General features: G+C 33.6%; 1 protein-coding gene across 1 annotated transcript in view; it reads right to left on the bottom strand.

Moving 5' to 3' along the window:
• LOC135208016 (uncharacterized) overlaps positions 1–1791 on the bottom strand; it is a 62935-nt gene extending 61144 nt beyond the window's left edge. Inside the window, exon 1 of the mRNA XM_064240120.1 lies at positions 1229–1791. The gene's annotated coding sequence lies outside the window, so the exon portion shown is untranslated. The remainder of the gene's footprint in view (positions 1–1228) is intronic.
• Between the last annotated feature and the right edge of the window lie 7011 nt (positions 1792–8802).

Below are 8802 nucleotides of genomic sequence, written 5' to 3'. Positions count from 1 at the left end.
GCTTAGCAGTTCAATCTATTACAAAACACTAGAAGAAAAGATTTAAAAAAATGAGTAACATAGACTAACAATAACTGACTAGTCCAGTCAAAGAATGATCAGCTAAACAAGGAATTTCCTGAACGTATTATCTAAAATTCGTGAACTTTGATTAAACATTTCAGGAGATACAATTCTGGGTTAGGTACTTTTAACTAGCATTTTGCGAAATTAATACAGCATTTAGGAAAAGAAGTCTTGAAAGAAAAATTTAATAAAATGAACAATACGTTTTGGGAAGGAATTGTAAGAGATTACTCCTCCAGTTACGAGAGAGATCCCCTTAGAAGGTTTATCTGGAAAAGGAGTTTTGCCAAAAGAATGATTTATTTAATACCAAGAAAATGATTACTCAACTAACTTTTGCTTGGAGGAATTCAGTTATGCACAATTATCCTGTTTACAACAAGAGTATCTTACTCAGGACAGGGACTTTTTAAAAAAATAAAACATTTAAGATATTTCATGAAATCAGCATAAAGGTTACAGAAGAAAAATAATCTGAAGTAAAAGTAATTTGCTTCAAGTCTCTAAAAAAATAAAATTCTTAATTACAATGAAGTAAAAAATTATTTCGTGAAGTCATCTATAAAAACAAAACAAAAATAATACAATTAGTGCGGGAACATATTGTAAGTAAAGTTGACTAAAAAGTTCAAAATTGAAAACAGACGAATCAGACCTCAAAAAAAAAAAAAAATCATAAATTGCAATTAATGTGAAGTATGCAAGATGTACGCGATTCGAAGGTCAACAAATAAAAATTATAAAAAGTTCAACCAAGAACTGATTTCCCGTTCAAAAAAGTTCTATTGCGTGTGATGTTCATATAGTGAACGATTTCACTTGATATATATTCTCTTAGGAAGAAAAATCAAGATTTCTTTAGTCTTTTACTAATCCAAGTTGAATCTGTGACGTAGCGAGCTTATATATATGATTAGGTGTTGGAATGAATGAGTAAATTCCGTAGAATTGGAATTATTATAAAGAAAAAAATTGCAAACGCTGGAATTTGTCTATTTGCAATAATAAGGACATGAAGAACAGGGTTAATCGCCAATAACATTCATCATATCCATCTCAAACATCCTATAATTTAATTTGCCATCAGCTCATAAAATAAGTAATTGAAGAATTGGATCAGTAATTTAAAAACATAAAAGCGTTCTAATGACCCCATACATACCTTTGTCTCTATGGAAGAAGAACGGCTCCCGACTTAGATAAATCCGATAATCTATATTTGTGGCAATTTTATGGACCGTTTTCAGGAGATGCAAGGTGAAATTTTATGAATGAAAGTACCGACGTCAAAAAAGAAAAAAAATCTTCAAAACTCCTCAGAGTCTAATCTAGTTCTTCCGTATTGACAACTTGATAAGCTGACGCATTTTTTAGCGATATTCACTCACTGTTACCTATGCTTCTTCTATTCAAAAAAAGGGGAAAATACGGAGATATATTTTCCAAATATTTGCAAAGTGATTCCTCCACTTTAATTTTTTCTTTATGCCTTAATTTCTAGACGGAATTTTCACACCGGGATATATATGCACAGTGGCGTTCATCATCAGTAATTAAGCTCTATATTTCTGTCTACATTAGGATGGAGGGCCTCCATCATAATCTGAAAGGCGGGATTAAAGGGTATCAATCATCATTTCCACTGAAAGAACCGAATGAAGGCCTGGACCTAGATCAGAAACTGCGACAGCAAGTCAAGAGCGACGTGGGTCGACGTGAACCTTACCACTGCTGGCGGAATACTGACGAGAGGGGTCCGCATCTACCACCGCTCCTCCTGAGTCCGGACCCCTCATGGACTCCCCTCACCCTCTCTTTCTCTCTTCCTCTCTCGCCAGCCCCCCTTCCTCTCTCTCGCCCTCTCTCTCTCTCTCCCTCGCTCTCGCTCTCTCACCTGAGCCCTCATTCCACAATTGCCTCTCTGCGCATAAGCTGCAAGCATTACGTAGATTATCGATGTGGAATTATTGACAAACGGTTACGCTGCTTGCTTGGATGAGCCGTAAATATACTCATGATGGATGCTGTTCCGCAAAAGAACGAGAAAAAGAAAAAAGGACTTATATCAAAGCGCCAGCCAACTAAAGGTGGATAGTTCATGCCGAGTCTATCCATCAGATCAGTCAGTATAAATCAAGTATAATCGCACATCGAACATGCGCTCACGAGCGTACAAAGTCATGCCCACGCACTCACATATATATATATATATATATACATATATATGACTTTTTGTCTCTTAAACATACGAGATTTCTTTGATATTCACTAATAGTAAGCCACAAGTATCGTTTAATATTGAATTAATTCATAGCTTGGGTATAACTTACACCCGAGGGAAATTGTAATTGACAATTGATATGACGCAGGGCAGGCTTCGAGTCATTGACTGATTTGATAAATAGGAAAGACAGTGAATTTCGACTAACCGGATATTATATTCGATATATATAATATACTCGCGATCTAGTAACCTATGTATAAGCTAATATATAATACATAATATATATAATAGATAGATATTATCGATATATTACTATATATATATATATATAGGTATATTATATAATTTATGATTATAGGTATATATATATACATTAGATGAGATAGTATATATAAATATATATATCCTGGTAGTCCGAATTCACTGTCTTTCATATTTGATCAACTCATTCAATGACTGATATATATATATATATATAATATTGACTGAATATAGAATATAATATATATATATATAATTATACTATATAATAGCCGGAAGTCGGTCAATTATGACTGGATATAAATAGTATATATAATATCATAGTATATATATAATTATATATTATATATATATATATAGATATATATTCCTTTTACAATAGATATATCTATTATATAAGTATTTATATATCAGTTGTTCGTATATATATATATAATACTATATATATATATATACATATATATATATATATACTGATAATACTTGCACTTGGACGTTGATACAATGATGCCAAAGTAGCCAGTGAATTCCGACTACGCCGGATATATATATACATATTATAATATATATACATATAATAATCTACTATATATATAGTATATATTAATAGTATATATATATATATATATATATATATTAATATATATATGAAGGGGGTTAGTAATACTATGCTGTTCCGCAAAAGAACGAGAAAAAGAAAAAAGGACTTATATCAAAGCGCCAGCCAACTAAAGGTGGATAGTTCATGCCGAGTCTATCCATCAGATCAATCAGTATAAATCAAGTATAATCGTACATCGAACATGCGCTCACGAGCGTACAAGTCATGCCCACGCACTCACATATATATATATATCATATATATGAATTTTTGTCACTTAAACATACGAGACTTCTTTGACATTCACTAATAGTAGGCCACAAGTATCATTTAATATTGAATTAATCATAGCCTGGTATAACTTACACCCGAGGGAAATTGTAATTGACAATTGATATGACGCAGGGCAGGCTTCGAGTCATTGACTGATTTGATAAATATGAAAGACAGTGAATTCGACTACCGGATATATATATATATATATATATATATATATATATATATATATATATATATATATATATATATATATATATATCCGGTAGTCGAAATTCACTGTCTTTCATATTTATCAATCAGTCAATGACTCGAAGCTGCCCTGCGTCATATCAATTGTCAATTACAATTTCCCTCGGGTGTAAGTTATACCCAGGCTATGATTAATTCAATATTAAATGATACTTGTGGCCTACTATTAGTGAATGTCAAAGAAGTCTCGTATGTTTAAGTGACAAAAATTCATATATGTATATATATATATGTGAGTGCGTGGGGGCATGACTTTGTACGCTCGTGAGCGCATGTTCGATGTACGATTATACTTGATTTATACTGATTGATCTGATGGATAGACTCGGCATGAACTATCCACCTTTAGTTGGCTGGCGCTTTGATATAAGTCCTTTTTTTCTTTTTCTCGTTCTTTTGCGGAACAGCATATATATATATATATATATATATATATATATATATATATATATATATATATATATATATATATATATATATATATATATATATATAATATATATATATATATATATATATATCCGGTAGTCGAATTCACTGTCTTTCATCATTATCAACTCAGTCAATATATATATATATATATATATATATATATATATATATATATTATATATATATATATATATATATATATATATATATATATATATATATATATATATATATATATATATATATATATATTATATATATATATATATATATATATATATTGTAAAGGAATATTGATTTATTGAATGTAAAATTGCATAAAGGTTTGAAAATTGATATTTGCATACAAAACAAAAAAAGTGTACGCACTAGACAACAGATGCAGTAGCGCTTGGCGTAGGCGGTAGTCGCCAAGGATAATGTAACCCGAAAATATGATATTTGGTCCATGGATGTCTAGCTTGAGTCGGGTATATAAGGCCCAAAACGATGATTTTCGTTGGAGCTGAAACAAACAAGTGATTATAATAGTGTATCAAGTTTTGACGGATATATGGGGAATGTATTGTTTATCCATTTGGACGTTTTCTTGTGTGATGTAACGTTGGTTGCCACTAACTTTTTGATGTTACAGTGAATTATATGTTGTGTTGATGTAAAGCTTTGTGACTTGGGTATTATACTGTAAAATGCAGTGATTAGTGATGAGTAGTCTTGATGAAGTGCTGTATGGCGAGTCTTTGCTTTTGTGCAATGCGTCCGTAATTTGTTTTAATGTTCTGTTTGTGACTTTAATTTCCTTACTAATTGTTATTAAAGTACATTTTAAGTTATAGTGGGTTGTCACTGTTTCCTGATATATTCTCCTCGTAAATCCTTACCATAGAGGAGATATTTTTTTTTTGTTACATGGGGCCTGTCGAACGAAACCCGAACGTATCCCTACTCATTCTTTGCTCATCCTGTCGAACGAAACCCGAACATATCCATACTCAGTGTTTACTCATTCTATCGAACGAAACCCGAACGTATCCTTATAATTGTTGCTTTATTCATGTCGAGCGTATTCGACCATAACTTGACGTATCCCTACTGTTAATTGCTTTTCAGTACTTCCATGTACTTTAGAGAGGAGGGAGAGTTGTGATAGTGTTAGTGCTATAATATTTGTCTTGTTGCGTTATTTTGAGCAGGTTATTAAAGATGTTTGATTTGAAAGATTTCATACGTAGTCCTAGTGGTGAAAAGTTAGAAGGTATAACTAAAATAGACTGGATTGTTCTAGCTAGGTACTATAATGAAGAAGTATCAGAATCTGCAAGGAAGCAAGAAATCTCAAACAAAGTAAGTGAGGCGCTAATGACTTTAGGCATTTTGTCTGATAAGGAAGGGTTGTTACTAATGAGTTGGGAAGGGCAAGAAACTGATAGCCAGCAAAGCGCTAGTGAGAATAATACAGAGGGTAGTGCAAGTGAAGAGGAAGGTGCCAAAGCCGTACATGAAAAACAAAGTCACGCAAGGTTAAACCAAAAACCAAGTCCAAATTTGTTTATGAAGGGATGAGTGTTGAGCAGATGCAGATTCATTTGCAAATAGTTAGATTGGAGAATGAGAGAGCTGAAAAGGAGAGTGAGAAAGCTGTTGAACTAAAGAAGTTAGAAAATGAGAGAGCTTGAAAAGGTTAGGAAGGTAGAAACTTGAAGTAGAAGAAAAGTCCAGAGATATACCAAAATCTTTTAGAATAGACAATGCAGTAAAAAGTGTACCAATTTTTGTTGAAAATGAAGTGGATGCATTTTTTTTACAATTTGAGAAAGTAGCAGAACAGCGTGAATGGCCGAGAACGTCATGGGGCACGTTGGTTCAAACCTCCTTTCGAGGAAAGGCTAGGGAATATTTGCTGCCTTATCTTTAGATGATTCTAAGGATTATGAGAGAGTTTAAATCCGAAGTTTTGAAGCTTATGAATGGGTTCCAGAGAGGTATGAGAGAAGTTCAGAAGCTGGATAAAAAGAGACAGTCGTACTCATAGGAGTATGCACGGGAACAACGCCTGTGGTATGATAGGTGGATGAATGCCCGAGAAGTTGAAATGGTGATTTCGGTAAACTTCAGGAACTTATCTTGCTTGAGCAGTTCAAGGATGGTATTAATCCACTTATTAAAACATATTTGGAATGAACGTGTGTATATGTCGATGAAGCCACTAGATTATCTGATAATTATACATTGACCATAAGCTTATATATACTGACGTCACTCCTAAAATTGGAAGGAGCAGAGTTTGGAAGAGCAACAAAATTTACAAGGCACAAGGTAAAAAAAGACTACGAGTTCAACAGGTATCATCTGTGGAGTCTATAATAAATCCTTTAATAGAGGTGGTGAGGGGCAAGTCGAATATAATTCTGGTCCTAGTGTTAGTGCTGGACAAGCAGGATACAGTGTAAATGATCAGTTTTACACCTAGTTACCAAAATATAGGAGAAAATTTTAGAAAAGATTTTGTATGTTTCAGTTGTGGCAAACCCAGGACACATCAGTAGAGTTTGTCCACATCGCACAATAAACGTCCAATTCAGTGGTAGATAAAGTAAAGATAGTCCGGAAACACTACAAGTAAGTAAAGTCAGTACTCCTTTGGGGGCGAATGCTGAAAGTTAATAAGGAAGAATTTTTGTTAAATCTCAAATTGAAGATGATAATTTGAAGGTAAATAGGAGATAATGCCCTTGTTGATATAAATGATATCGAGAAGGAAAGGCAAGTGTTTACTTTTTAAAGGATGGAATCCTAATGAGAAGTTTCAAGAGTAGAAATGTTATGATGTTGTAGAAACTAGTGGTCATTCCAAGTAGTTATAGGAATTTTTGTTCGAGTATTGCTCATGACTGTAGTTATTCTTGGTCATTAGGTATAAACAAAAAAACTATGGAGAAATATTAAGGTATTTTTTTTGGCCTAAGATGCAGAAAGATTGTAGTGAATATTGTAAAAATTGTGATATATGTCAAAAAGTAGGTAAAGCTCAACATGACCCTAAGGTGATGCCAATTTGGCAACCCATTGAAGTTCCAGGAGAACCTTTGGACAAACTGTTTTGATTGTGTAGGACCTCTGCCTAGGTCTAGCAAAGGAACGAGTATTTTGCTGACAATTATGTGTAGTGCTACAGATTTCCAGGGCTATTCCTCTAAGAACTGTGAGTGCTGATAAGATAATTGAAGCGCTTAACAAGTTCTTCTCGCTGGGGGGGGGGTAGTTTGCCAAAAGAGTTCAAACCGGGCCAAGGAACAACTTAACGTCTAGAAATTTACCTCATTTTTAGCCTGTCAGAATATTAAGCTTGTATCGTCTCCTTATCCCACAGAGCCCAAGGAGTGGTCAAACGATTTCATCGAACCTTCAAAAAAAACCATGCTTCGCAGTACTGTTGTGAAATGAAAAGGAATGGGATGTCTACATACCAATGTTGCTATTTGCCGTTCGTGATAGCGTACATTCATCGTTGGGTTATTCTCCTTTTCAGTTAGTATACGTCATCAGGTAAGGTCACCCATGGAGGTGATAAAGAATCAGTTGATTTCAGATGAGAAGGATTCTATCACGTTACAAGAATGAGCGAAAAATAAAGAAAATATGGAAAAGTAGCACATGAGAATCTCAAAAGTAGTACAAAAGAAGAGATGAAAGAAACTACGACAAAAAGGCTGCAAAACGTAAACTCGACATAGGAGATAAGGTTCTAGTGATCTCCCTACAGCTGGTAAGGTTTTTAACCAGAGTTATATAGGGACCTTGCACGGTGAAGGAAAAGTAAAGTGATGTTAATTATCGAATTCAATTTTCCTACAGGACGGAGGAAAGTTTTTTAAAACTTTCCATATTAACAAAATTAAAGAAGTATAACGAATCCAGTGAGTGTTGTCATTGCAAAAGAGGATGATGAAAAAGACGTTTGAAGAAGCAAATTGAACTTAGATTAAAAAATACAGATTATTTTTTGAGTGATGATGAAAACCTTTTAGGAAGTTATGTATTCATTATCTGATTGACAGCCAGCATGATTTTAAAGTGCTAATTCAAAACTTTTTCAGATCTATTTTCAGACCATCCTAAAAGGATAAAAGGAGTACAACATAAAATCAGGTTTGAGAGAAGAGACTCCCAATAAGTCAGCGTCCATACAGAATGTCGCCGAGGCAACAACAAACAGTTAAAGACCGAAGTTGCTTTATTTACTGAAACACGGACTAGCAGAGGAAAGCCATAGTGAATGGGCTAGCCAAGGTATTCTGGTCGACAAACTGAAACGGAAGTGCAAGAATGTGTACAGACTATCGAAAGTAAAATAATGTAACTATAAAAGAATTCATATCCTATGCCCAGAGTAGAAGATATAATTGATATGTAGCAAAGTTTCCTTTTTAAGTAAAATTGATTTATTGAAAAGGATACTATCAAAATTGAGTTAGACAAACAGCAGGGATATTGCTGCATTTGTTTACAAACCCCACCCCTGGATTTTATAATTATAAAGGTAATGCCATTTGGTTATAGTAATGCACGTCTGACATTCCAAACGTCAGATGGAATTTATCTCTTGAAGGATCTCGAAGGTGTATTGTTTATTTGGATGACATTATCATAGTTGGAGAAACCTGGGAAGATCACATTTAAAAAAAGTATA

This window comes from Macrobrachium nipponense, chromosome 34 (genome assembly GCF_015104395.2).
Source record: "Macrobrachium nipponense isolate FS-2020 chromosome 34, ASM1510439v2, whole genome shotgun sequence".
Lineage (NCBI taxonomy): Eukaryota > Metazoa > Arthropoda > Malacostraca > Decapoda > Palaemonidae > Macrobrachium > Macrobrachium nipponense.
This window is presented reverse-complemented; position numbering and strand designations above follow the sequence as displayed.